The following is a 14,007-nucleotide window of genomic DNA, read 5'->3' on the forward strand; positions in this document are numbered from 1 at the left end:
CTGATCCCAGTCGTCTGGGTGATAACACATACAGGGAATTACTTATAACAGCTTGCCGTGACAGGTTGTGGGGAAGCGGGGCAGGGGTCCTGCAGGCAGCCAGGGCTTGAAGTTTCTTAGGAAATCTGCTGACTTGGCTCCTCCGTCCTTACGAAGACTTCCCCTAGAGAGCAGGCGTGGTTGGAGCTCCCTTGCCGTGGTGGAGAGGGGAGGACGGCGATACAGCCGCTGCCTGCTGCATCCCAGCAGGTTACAGCTTGCCGTAGAGGGTATTTAAAAGAGACACGGCCCTTAGACTCCTACGGCAAAATAAGGGAAAGCAGCTTCGCTTTGCTACCGTTTTCTACCCGCCCCGCGTTTTCGGTTGCACGCGGCATCCCGGTGGGTAACTCCGTCCCATACCCCCCGCTCGGAAGGAGAAAGGCGCGTGCCGCGGCCTCTCCCGCCGCCCACGGGAGACGTTTCCCACGTCACTCCGTCGCGCTCCCCCTCTGCCTCTCCTCGCGGCGGCCCTGCGGGCGGGCGAGCGACAGCCAAAGGGCTTCGGCGGAGGGTGAGGGGGGAGGTTCGGCCTTCAGCTGGAAGAAGCTCCGGCTGACTCGGCAGCAGCCCAGCAAGGGCCCTTCCGACAGGGCCCCCGGCCGGCCCCTGCCCGGCCTCGCCCTGAAGCGCCCGCCCCGCTGGGCGGGGGGAGCGGCGGTGCTGCAGCCGGTGAGGCAGCGCTGCGTACCCCGGCAGCGCTTTCCGTGAGAAACGGCCAGGCGGCGTCCGCCCGGCGGGTGCCAGGGCCGCGGTGCCTGTCTGAGTTGCCGGTCCAGGTGCGGGCAGCGAGCGGGAGAAACGTCAGCTCCTCGGGAGTCTCCGCACCTCCCGAACTGTTGGCCGGGTACCCGAGAAGGAAAGGAGAGGGAGGTGGTATCCGAGGAAGGAGGTACCCGAGAAAGAAATGGTTTGCGCCCTTCCGTGCCACTTTCCCAGGTTGACGGGTCCTTTCTCCCCAAACTTGCACGGTATTTGAACCGCAGATTAAGAAGTAATTATCAAGACATTGAGCAGGTAAACACTCGTCTGTCCTTTAATGTCCCGGGACAAAGGTTTTAATTATTCATTGTCATTGTATGGATAAACTCTTAATGTACCATCATTACCTAACAATTTTCAAAGGAAATACATTAATGAGTTCTAAGAAAATGTGGGAGTTTTTCCCTCAATTACCTGGTTCATAGATCAGAGTAATTAGATTTCAACAGACTTTAGGTGTAATCTAAAAGTAATTACCACAGCTGGCAGCTGTGGTAAATATTAATTGTGCTCCAGAAAAGTTTGGAAAAAAAATTTGACCTTTTCTGTGGTTAACTTAGATTTAACCTAGGCTGAACTTTGAGAAAACAAGGAGCTATTAATGCAAATAGGGAAAACAAACTTACAAATTGCAAACTGCTGCACTTGAGGGGATATTTGTAACACGTTTTTGAAAAGCAAGTATCTCCTTACTTGAATTTATGGTAACATTAGGAAACATTTCAGTATTTTGAAAAAGAACCATCTTGCTCAGTACAGCATCAGGCATTTAGGTATTTCAGACACTTTGTCGGAATCCAGCATGCCAACCACCCAGGCAAAGGCTTTGGAAACTGGCCAGCAATCGCACTTTGGTGGTTGATGCACGTATAGAAGTTTAGATGAAGCACGGGATGGTGAATTCTTACAGGGAGAGCAGATCCAGGTATCTTGAAACAGAAAAGATGCATCCTAGTGAGAAAACGTACAGGTATCAGAAACTAAGCAGAGAGAAGTGTATCAAGGGAAGGCAGCACAGGTATGGTAGGATGTCTCTAGAGAAGGATGGGAGAGCACTGGAGGGGCCTGCTTGCTAGTTAGAGCTAGCAAAAGTGACAACTACCAAAGCGGGGGTTTGCCCAGCAAGGGGGCCTTACAAAGTGGAAGCGGTTTTGTTCCTCAGCGTTTGTGTGGGGTATTCAGCTCTGTTCTCACGCCTTTCACACATGTAATCTCTTTACTGAGGACTGCTTGGCATTAAGCAGAGCCACATTCTGTGTGACAGAGGTGCTGTTAGAAGAAAGCATAAACACAACTGGCTGCAGCTCTGGAGAGCCAGGAAGTTAAACTTCTGTACATGCTTGCAAATAGCCAGCCTAAGGGGACTGAAACAAACAACATTTGGGAGGGAAATAGAGAAGATTAGAAATGGATACATGATAAAAAAAGGATTTGGGAGAATAAAAATCTACCAGGAAAGAGCCTGACCTTCCTCAGAGCTTGGGCAACAGTCCTGAACCCTGCTCCCCTCCCACACCTCTGCGGGGCTGATGGGGAACCACTGCACTCCCTTCCTCTTCTAAGTCTACTCACACCCAAGGTCATCCCAGCTCATTTTAGGCAGGTCAGCTCCTTATTTCTGAGATGTGCAGTTTTCAGTGTCTTAACTACAAGAGAGGAATTTCTGAGGAATGTTCAGAAGTGAGGTTCTCGTCCTTGTCTATGTCTTTGCAACTGGGAGCAGAGCCACTGCAAAATGGGCCTGTGCTTTACCAAACATTCTCCTAAACGGTCACATAATACAGACATGCATAATATAGATGTGCTTGGCAATGTGACGCCTGTCTACAAGAAGGGTCGGAGGCAGGATCTGGGGAGCTACAGGCCTGTCAGCTTGACCTCAGTACCAGGGAAGATTATGGAACAGTTCGTCTTGAGAAAGCTCACATGGCACGTGCAGGACAAACAGGGGATCAGGCCCAGTCAGCATGGGTTTACGAAAGGCAGGTCCTGCTTGACCAGCCTCATCTCCTTCTATGACCAGGTGACCCACCTAGTGGATGAGGAAAAGGCTGTGGATGTTATCTACCTCGACTTCAGCAAGGCCTTTGACCCTCTCTTGGCATACTCCTTGAGAAGCGGGCGTCTCATGGCTTAGACAAGTGTACTCTTCACTGGGTGAAAAACTGGCTGGATGGACGAGCCCAGAGGGTTGTGGTGAATGGGGTGAAATCCAGTTGGCGGCAGGTCACAAGTGGTGTTCCCCAGGGCTTGGTGTTGGGGCTGGCTCTGTTTAATATCTTTATCAGTGATCTAGATGAGGGGATCAAGTGCACACTCACCAAGTTTGCAGATGACACCAAGTTGGGAGGCAGGGTTGATCTGCTTGAGGGTAGGGAGGCTCTACAAAGAGATCTGGACAGGCTGGATCGATGGGCCGAGGCCAACTGTATGAAGTTCAACAAGGCCAAGTGCCGGGTCCTGCACTTCGGTCACGGCAACCCCATGCAGCACTACAGGCTTGGGGAAGAGTGGCTGGAAAGCTGCCTGGCAGAGAAGGACCTGGGGGTGCTGGTTGACAGCTGGCTGAATATGAGCCAGCAGTGTGCCCAGGTGGCCAAGATGGCCAATGGCATCCTGGCCTGTATCAGAAATAGCATGGCCAGCAGGAGCAGGGAGGTGACTGTTCCCCTGTACTCGGCACTGGTGAGGCCGCACCTCGAGTACTGTGTTCAGTTTTGGGCCCCTCACTACAGGAAAGACATTGAGGTGCTGGAGTGTGTCCAGAGAAGGGCAACCAAGTTGGTGAGGGGCCTGGAGCACAAGTCTTATGAGGAGCAGCTGAGGGAACTGGGGTTGTTTAGCCTGGAGAACAGGAGGCTGAGGGGAGACCTTATCGCTCTCTACAACTACGTGAAAGGGGGTTGTAGTGAGGTGGGTGCTGGTCTCTTCTGTCAGGTGTCTGGAGATAGGACGAGAGGAAATGGCCTCAAGTTGTGGCAAGGGAAGTTTAGGTTGGATATTAGGAAAAATTTCTTTACTGAAAGGGTTGTCAGGCATTGGAATAGGCTGCCCAGGGAAGTGGTTGAGTCACCATCCCTGGAGGTATTCAAAAAGCGCGTAGACAAGGCACTCCAGAACATGGTTTAGTGGGCATGGACGATGGTTGGACTCGATGATCTTGAAGGTCTTTTCCAACCTAAATGATTCTGTGATTCTATGACATATGTAAGGGTGGATTTCTTCAGCAATCTCCCTTTTTGTTCCATAAGGGGAATGGCACCCTTCCCTTTCTCTAGGAAAAGTAGCTCTGTCTTTAGAGAGCTCTAAGCAGGTATCAGCAGTCACTTCTTTAGCTTTCTTAGGTATGGAGACATAGAGATTACAGGGCTAACATGCAAAGACGTTGTTAGCAAAAATGCAGAAAAACATTTTTTTTCAAGCAGGAATTGGATTCTTGGCTTTCCTGTTCCCTATGATCCCTGATCTGTGCAGAATTACTTGGGCTGTCTTCCTTTCCAGCCTATGCTCTGTAATACAAAATAACGTACTTTTTGCTGGTGTGAAAAAGCACTCTCCTTTACACTTGCCAGGTATGCAGGGAGTGCAAAGATGTTCTTGCCCACAGCAGCCTTTAACCTGGCATCTAGGTTTTACTTGTTGATGCACAACAGTAAAAAAGACCCACATTTCCCAAAAACAAACTGCTCAGCTATGTTTTCAGGCCAGGGCATGTTGCCTGCTCTTCCTCGGCAGAGTGTTGTGAGCTGTGGACGTCCAGTTCCCACTACTGAAGATGTTGAGATTCAAAACGATACACGCATTTTACAACATTTCCCTCACCCTAACCTCGGTGGCTCCAGGAGGAGCACATTGTCTTTTTCTAAGCATGTGTTGAGTCTTCATATACAGAGTGCAAAGAGCTGGCACCTGAAAAAGATCTGGAATTTACTTCAGTTTAATTTTTGAAGAAAAATCCTGGCTTGATACAACCTCTCCCACTGCCACTTCATTTTTGCAGTGATGCTGGACATCAGAGCACTTGGTGGGTTCTGTTCTATTTAAGTTTGAAGTGCTTACAGCCCATTTCCACCGAAGCATTTGGGCTCCTAAGACCCAATAGGATGTTTTTGATCTAATCTTCTCTACTACGGATGAGACAAAATGGGCAATGAGGTGTCTTAGGAACAACTTGCGCAGCATGAAGCGTAGTGCTGCCCCAGGCAGGGGCTGGTAAGGATCTCTATGGGAGCCCAGAGCCTGCAGACCTGCCAGGCTGCATCGGCTGGAAACGGCTGCTGTGGCTGGGAAGCATAAACAGTCAATCAAAATACGGTTCAGAGGGTGAAGAATGGAAGCAGAATCACATAAAGTTTTGTTACTAAGCATTTATACTTACTTAAAATATTACTCAATTTATGTAATATGTTTATGTAGAAAAAAAATGATAATTTTCTAAAGTTTTTTAACTGATTCATGCTTAACCAAACTCTCCAGGACAGAAAATGCAATGAAATAAAATCCTTAATGTGTCTCACTTCTTTCTGCAAACCATTTGTACCTGTGAGAAAGAGTTGCATGAACCGTTTGTGCAGGAAAGGACTGCGGCAGGTACGGTGGGACAGACAACAGCAGTATAAACCAGCCTTGCAGAGTGGAGAAAAGTGTCATTTTAGAAAGGAAGGCTGTTTCCGCCTCTCCTTTCGTGCGATGTTGAGCCCAAAATACTAACAGATGTTATCACTGAACCTAAGGAGAACAGGCAGCTGTAATAAAGTGGAAAAAGGAGAAGACTCTTTTTGCTGACAACGTAGCTGCAGTACCTGGTGGGGCAACCCCTGAGCCCCGCTCAGACCCTTCCTCTGCACCGTGAGGACCGGGGGATTACAGAGGAGTCAGTGTATTCCCAAGAAAGAAAGATCGTAACTCTTGAGTTTGCCCTAGGAAGAGCTAAAGAAGCGCTGCCACTTTCTGAGGCTTGCCTGACCTGCCAGCTGCCAGCGCTGCTGTGCCCAGAGCCTCAGGGACAATGTCGCAGAAAGCATGGCAGTAAGGTGCTTGTATGTACACACATTTCTTAAATCCTAGCAGGATTGAGCCCTCGAGACACCATGTAGCCATTTCCACATACTCCCAAATCTTAACACACATGAGGAATTTAGAGTTACATGAGAATATAAAGATGGCCGGACTGGGCTATCCATCCTGGTATCCCCTCGCTGGCGGTGGCCGACAGCAGTGGACTGGGGCAAGAGAAGCAGCAGCACCAAGGCAAAGGCAGGGTAATCCCTCCTCTTGCCCAGCCTGCCAACGGCTCACAGTCTGCACTTCCATCAGACCCACATGGTTTTTACTCCCACAGAAAGAGTTGTAAAAGGCTACCTTAGAAGAGGCAAAACCCCAAGAAAACAGACAGACAAAGCTCATCAAGCAGATGTATTATTGCAAAGCACAAGGACCCTTGCAGCACAGAGACGCATTAAAAAAAGGAGGGAGGAAAATAAAAAAAACCAGCAACAACTTGTCACTAATACAGGAAAAAGAAGCAAGAAAACTCTTTGTCTTGAGACTATCAGTTTTAATATGGTGTCAAGGAGTTGAAAGTTAACATGGTACAGGTGCATCAAAGTGAAAAGAATGTTAGGAAGACACTTGGGCAGTCTTAGGAGAGGTAGGAATAGTATCATGCGTGTTAAGTGAAGAGATAGCAAGAATAAACAGCGGCTTCTTATTGGGAAGTGTGGTAGATAACCGTTTGTTTGATGTGTTGTATTTAAAGAAAAGACCTTTTGGCATTTAAAGAAGAGTGCAGGGAGAAGATTCTTCTTATCTTCCAGGCACAAAGGCTGGATATACAAAAAATCTGCATGTTGATCATCCAAACAGAAAATGCCATCTCACTAAGGGCTTACGCACACACGGAGTGCTGTGGAAGCAGCTGCTCCCGAACAGGCCTTCAGTGAGAACACACTGGAAATATTTCTTAATATTGAAAGAGATAAGCCTTTAAGCTAATAAGTCTGTGCAAAAGCTTATGCCAATCTTTTGCAAAGCAAATATCTTATTATTTAAATACACTTTTATTCTGTTCAGGCATAGTGATTGTGCTCTGTGTTCAGCTGAAAATGGCTTTCCCTCTCCAATGCAGTCTTCTTGAGCATTAATGTCTGGGAATGATAACCAGGTCCTTCAAGGATTGTGATGACATTATAGCTTTGTCAAACATGTACTAGCAAACAGTACGAAATCGCTGTGGTCATCTGTATGGCATAAGGGAATCACAATACTTACTAAGTCTTGAACATCGAACACGAGCCTTTTACTAGGATATTTCTTCATGCCTCCTCCCTCCCCTCCACTTTCCCCAACAAGACTAGATGTCCTTTCCTTGCAGCACAGCACCACAGCCTATCTTCTGTGCCAAGATCTGAATGCAAATGCCACTGTCCCTCTGCGTCATTTAAACTGAAAAGCCAGGCTAGTTCTCATCTCTCTGATAGGATGTTGGCTCATGTGCCTGAGGAAGAAGATACTGCAGACATCTCTGCTACTAATATATTTATATTTACAAGGTTCATAAAATCTGCCACTTCAAGTCAGATGAATAAAACTCATTGAACTCAATGATGTTGAATATACACGACAGGATCATTGCACGTGACAAGGGTGGCAGAACCAGACTCCTTATGTGACACGATCTATGCAAAGCAGGGAAATTGCTTCTTTTGAAGTATTCTAAAGGGAAGAAGTTGCAAAAAGGGCTGATAAGTCTTGGTTTTCGTCACAAACTGCATCCCAAATCCTTTTATAGAATATCTGAAAGAAGCTTAACTTTGTTGGAAAACTAACTGCATCCCACCCTGTTCACACCCATCCTAACCCCTAGAGCAACTAATGAGCCTCATGTTTTTTCTATGCGCTCTCAGCCTCTCCTTGTATGTCAGGTGCTTGAAGTCCTCAATCATCTTCATGGCCCTTTGTTGACCTCTCTCTGGTACGTCCACATCCTTCTTGTACTGAGGAGCCCAGAACTGGACACAGTAGCCCAGATCTGGCCGTGCCATTGCTCAGCAGAGGGGAAGAGTCGCCTCCCTTGACCTGCTGGCACTCTCTGCCAATGCAGCCCAGGAGGCTGTTGGCTTTCCTCTCCTCCTTTCTAGCTGCAGAAGTCAGGCTTCTGGTACTTCAGTGAAGGCAAATTGTGGTAGTAACATACCATATCTTTCAGACATCCAGCAGAGGATAACATCACATTCAGTAGAAAAAGAAAAAGAAGTCAGTCATATACACTAGAAATTCCTTTTATTCAAATACCAGATTGCATTTGCTGGCATAACAAACTGGGCTGTTTTGATCTGCTACAAAGTGAAATATAGATTTTTGTCAAAAATGCTTAAAATGTGTTCCAAATACCCACAAGTGATGTGTCAGCCAGTTACAAGTTTTGTACACACCTGCAAGCCTCCCTGTTAACCAGTGATATGCAAAACGCTGTATGCTACATATGGATGGAATCAAAGCACTCTGAGCAATATTCTTAGTACCTAATTGTTACTGATTTTAATAAGGATGAATATTTATCTTGAATAAATTAATGTGAGACAATATTGAGAAATTCTAAATTGATTTGCATTAATGAAAATTAATAATTCAGTAGAATTTTAATAGGCAAGTCTGAAGATACTATACTGTGTGCTTGAAAAGACTTTCCTTAAACTATATTAAGGCATTTTTGTGAGCATTTGCTTTTCAACTCCTCAGCAGGACTAAAAATATGGCATGTCTAGACTTTCTAAACATGTTCCCTTTCTCCACCCTGCTGTCTGGGATTTCAGGATGTACCACTCTGATCAAGCTGCTGTTGAGTCTGGAAACTCTTGGCACATCAACTGTGTATTTACAGATCAGTTCTCAATAGTTTTCCCTGAGAGTCAAAGTACTGCCAGAGGGATACGCACTTGCCCTACATCTAACACTTCCAGATACACAGCACTGCTTATGTATTCGCTGCTCCGTTCCTATTCTTATATGCCGCAAATGATGGCTATTATCAGACTCGCTCTGCCAGAACACAAGGACTACGTCCAGTGCCACCCAGAAATGTTAAGCACAGTCTCTGTGTGCGGCTCGTGTGACTGCACACAGCGATCCCACACAGGAATACGGCAGCTCTAATAGCAGCACCAATTACGTGCTCACTGCCAAGCCCACTGAGATGCTCGTCTGTGTAAGGAGAGGCTCTCCCTGCCACTGCTTGGCACTCACAGCCTACGGACAGGGCAGGGCACAAAGTGAGGTCCCTCCTTCTGGGCCAGGAGGTCTTGTATCCTTTCAGATACCATGTAACCATTTGGCTATCATTTTTCATTTTCAGAAGTATAACTAAATGGAAATCCTTCAGAGCAAACACTTGTTCTGTTTAAAAAAGGAGAGGTGATGGTGCTGCTGTTCCTGTGCCCTCTCTCCAGTGGGGTAGTGTTGGCCATTGACGTATGATGCAGAGAGGCACCTGGGGCTGCCTCTTCCTCCAGACACTTGTGTGGGAATACGAGGTATCACAAAGTACAGGTGAAGCTCTTGAGCACTGCTTTTCAAAGACCTCTTAGAGAGGGCAGCCTGTGCCTTTTTCTCAGTTGGGAGGGCTGGCACGAACTCTACTCTTTCAGCTCCAGCTTCTGTTCTTCCTTCCTGGCTGTGTTTTCAGCAAAGTGCTGAACATAACAGCAAAATATACTGCTCTAGTGTGATTCTATATATGTTCAGCTGTGCAAGGCATTATGGAGACAGCAATGCTATCTAATTTAGGCACCCCTGGTCCTTCTGAACAGCACTTCCCTCTATGAGGAGTGGCATTGCTTTGCAGGCTGAGTAACTTGTGGTACAACAGTACTACTTATGCAATAAATCATTGCTCATTGTCTGAAAGAGTGGCAGAATCTGGCCATTTGCAATTTTGAGCCTTAACCTGAAGCGTATGTGACTGGCTAAAGAAATGGACGTTCACCTTGGACAACCCTGCATTCCCGTCTCTACCCTTCCCTCCTCCAGAGGAAACCACCATACAGCTATTTCACTAACGGATATTCCTTTTGTATGTGCTCTGCAGTGGTTCAGAAAATCAACTGGTCTTTCAGGTGCAATAAGAATGAAGGATTGGACTCAGCATCATTATCTGAATTAATGAATAAATATGTAAAGAACTTTGTCCCTTCAAAGGGTCATGAGACATTAGCTGGTTTGACTTCTTATTTAGGATGAGTAAGCAGTTTAGTTTCTCAGGGGATTATTATAGTTAAATTACAGCTTCATATGCTCTTCATGAGACAAGAAGGAGACTTTCACGAGCAGCTTTTTCTTACAATTGTGGTCGATCTTAATATGTGAAGGCCACAGCTTCCTATTTGTTTCCAGTTAATTTCAGAATTATTTTGCTTCAGATATCTCTGAAAACAAACAAAACAAAATGACAATGTGAAACAGGAAACCTTTACATTGGATTTAAAAATTACACAGAGTGCAGGTGAATGAGCTCTTGAGTCAAATTAACGTGTGCAAGTTAGGGCTCATCTGTGCCATAAAATGGTTTGTCAGTACAATTATACAGCAATCCCAAGTCTACAGCAAAAATAAAGCTAATATATGACTCCGACAAAGCTATGCCAGCAGCTTTGCCTAGGTGTGTGAAATATACCAGTAAATTTTTCTTTTACTAGTATAGCTTATGCAGTTTAGGGAAATGTTTGACCTATATGGGGCAAAAGAGCTCGCTTTGTCAGTGAAAGCTGTGACTCCAGCAAAAAGTTTTCCCCGTGTTTCTCCAGTTGCTGGTCTGGCAGACATGGGAGAAGAGATACCCGCCTCTTGGAGACAGGTTTCCAAAGGGTGTGCCCTGGGGCTGGGGTAACAGAGAGGCAGGCCTGGAGGGAAGTTAATTAGTAACTTAATTAATACTTAATGGCAATATACCAGCGTGCTAAGACTTCACCAGTGGGCCCTGTCCCCAGCTCTGCCACACTACAAAACCACGTTTTAATCTGCCCTCTAGGGGAATGGCAAGACGTGCGCATGTAGGATGAACGTCTAGGTGATGATGGTCTGGTAGTCTTCCCTGCCCTTCGGGTCTCTCTACAACTGCTTTGAGTCAGGCTGCTTGGAGTCCTGCCTGTATCAAAGGTAAGAATTGAATTGCAGCTCTCAGAGCAGCACACTGTTTATTTGCTCCCTCTCAACTCGTCATTCTTTCTGTAATCACCATTGATTGCACTGTGGAAAAAAGGTTTAGTTTGCACATTAGGAAAAAGTGAAAACACCAGGCAGTAGAAAAATTACCTAACAATGAAAATTAGCAAAGTAGCTGTTGCCCCCAAATCTGCATTGGAAAGTGCTTAGCAGGGGGACTTTAAAAAGTGCTGAGAACTTACAACTCCAGTCATGCATTTGGGTTCCTCACTCCAGTATTCCCAAGGCTACAAAGTTTGCCTCAGCCTTTCAGCCAGACACAAGGGAAGCTATGAAATAAACACCTAGCTTACAGGATGAGTGGCATGAAAGCTCCAGAGAAATGTCTCAGAAAAACAGTACAAAAGCATTAATGAAGATGCACTGGGGTCAGAAAGCTTGTCTTTCATTTGTAGCACTCTCTAGCTTTCAGTTTTGCAGGAACCTACATCTCAGCAGATCCAAGGTAAAAAAAAAAGTTACACCTAAATCTGTTTCATACAATTACTTTAAAAAAATCAGTACAAATTGAAATTAAACTACTTTGTCCAAACAAAACCACCTGACCTGTTGAGTTCATGACAACAGGAAAACACAGCCCTGTAGTTTTTTTCATTCCCTAATGCATTTCTCTCTCTTTTCTACTTATCCTTTTTTTTGGGTTGTCCTGGGTTCAGCTGGGATAGAGTTAATTTTTTCAGGAACCTGGGAGGTGGTGGGGGGGCATAGCCGGGGCAGCCGACCTGAACTAGCCAAGGAGCTATTCCATACCATGTGACATCATGCTCAGTATATAAATGGGGAGCGGGCCGGGGGGAGGGCTCGGGACTTTCGGTGGCGGAGCGTCGGTTTCCGGGTGGTGAGCAGTTGCACTGTGCATCACTTTTTTTTTTGTATATTCTTTCATTAGTACCGTTGTTGTTGTTGTAACCTTTTTTTTTGTGTTGTCCCAGTAAACTGCCCTTATCTCAACCCTCGAGGTTCCAGTTTTTTTTCTTTTCTCTCCTCCGTCTCCTCCCTATCCCACCGGAGGGGAGCGGGAGGAGTGAGCGAGCGGCTGCGTGGTCCTTTGTTACCGGCTGGGCTGAAACCACGACAGTCCTTTTTGGCGCCCAACGTGGGGCAGGAAGGGTTGAGATTGTTACATTTTAAAAGAAATCAAATCTGATTACAACTGAAATATTAGGAATATAGAGTTGTGGGGTGTAACCATAGTAGATAAAGAACTTAAAGAATGTGCAGTACTGTACTTTTAGCTGATTATCGTTGGCTTATATTTTCTTTTAAGAAGCCAAGAAGATTTGCTTCTTGAAAACTCCCTACCTTTCCCATTTTGATAACAAACTGAAAGACCAATCATTGAAAAGGTTGGATTTCAAAAGAGAACATAGTATACATTTTTATGCAAACTAATATAGATAGTGATGAGAATCATACTGCGCAGAATCAGCTAAAGGAGGTCAAGAAGCGGACAAGTGAGGAAGACTATGAAAGACCACCAGAGGGCTTCTGAAGACCACCAGAGACCTTTGCTGCGCCTGCGTGAAGAGACATATACATATGCTAATGATTTACTGGAAAGTTGATGATTATGTATAACATTTCCCAGAAACTTAATGAATATGTATAACAGGTGTGTATTTAACTGTATCGTTAGACAAGACAGGTGCACACGATAGGTGGAGCGATCCCCCGTGTGCCCAGCGCTGCAATAAAGGAGTGCCTGCTTCTTAACTTCTCATTGCTGTTAAGGAGTTTTATTCCGGATTTCGGCAACAGTTTTGGCGACCCAGATGGGACCTTGCGAGTGAGACTGGACGAGATCGAGTGGTGATCGAACTCCAGCCGGCACCGAGGGATTCTCGGGGGGGAACCATTGCTCTCGACTCGCAAAGCTCCTCGCAACGTTCCTTGGAGAAAGGGTAAGGCACTTCTTCTCTGGAATCTGTTCGGATAGCCTGCCCGTAAGGCGCGGCGAAAGCTTCGCAGGGTTGGGGCTCAGAGGGTACCCGTCTGTGGAGAAGCCTAGGCATCTGCCCGTAAGTCATAAGCGAAAGCTATTGCTGGGTTGGACATCTGTGTATCTGAGACAATTGTCATTTGCATTTATTTGGTATTTGATACTTGGTATTTGATATTTGGTATTTGATATTTGGTATTTGATATTTGGTATTTGGTATTTGATATTTGATATTTGGTTATTAATATTTGGAACTTTGATAATTGATATTTGGTGTATTTGGTAATTGATATATAAGCATAATGGCATTAGCCAAATTATTTAAGAGTAAGAGTATGGGAAATATAACCACTGATGAAAAGATACCAAAACCATCACCATTGGGATGTTTATTGGCACATTGGAGTGAATTACATGATGATTTACGTAAAAGTCAAATGATTGAATATTACAATCATTGGTGACCTTTATATGTTTTGGAAGATCAAGAAAAATGGCCAACAAATGGAACTTTAAGTTATAATACTATATTACAGTTAATGTTATTTTGTAGGAGAGAGGGTAAATGGAGTGAAGTGCCATATGTGGATCTGTTCTTTTATTTGAGGCAGAGAACAGATTGGCAAAAAGAATGCAAGTTAATTAGTCGAGACAATTTGGTGATGACATTGACTTCAGAAAATAAGAAAGTTAAGAGTTGTTGTTCAACTTGTGATATTGGAAGGAGGTACATTAGATGTACGGTGCCAAAGGAGGATGAAATGAGACTAGAATTAGAAATAGCCCCACCAAGGGAGGAGCAGGATCTCTCTCCCTCACATTCACGGGAAAGGAGTATTGAGTCAGGGAGAATAATTTATTGGATAGTACTGAAAAACAGATGGTAATAAAACTGGAAAAACACAAGCAGAGGCAACACTTATGAATGGAATGCTTTCTGGAACTTTGGAACAGAGTTTTCCGTCGAGAGATCCCCAGTGGGATCCAAATGACCCTGTACACAGGAGAAGGTTAACTCGATATCAAAAATAGGTATTGTATGAAATAAA

The sequence above is a fragment of the Harpia harpyja genome, chromosome 4, assembly GCF_026419915.1.
Source record: "Harpia harpyja isolate bHarHar1 chromosome 4, bHarHar1 primary haplotype, whole genome shotgun sequence".
NCBI classification, from domain to species: domain Eukaryota; kingdom Metazoa; phylum Chordata; class Aves; order Accipitriformes; family Accipitridae; genus Harpia; species Harpia harpyja.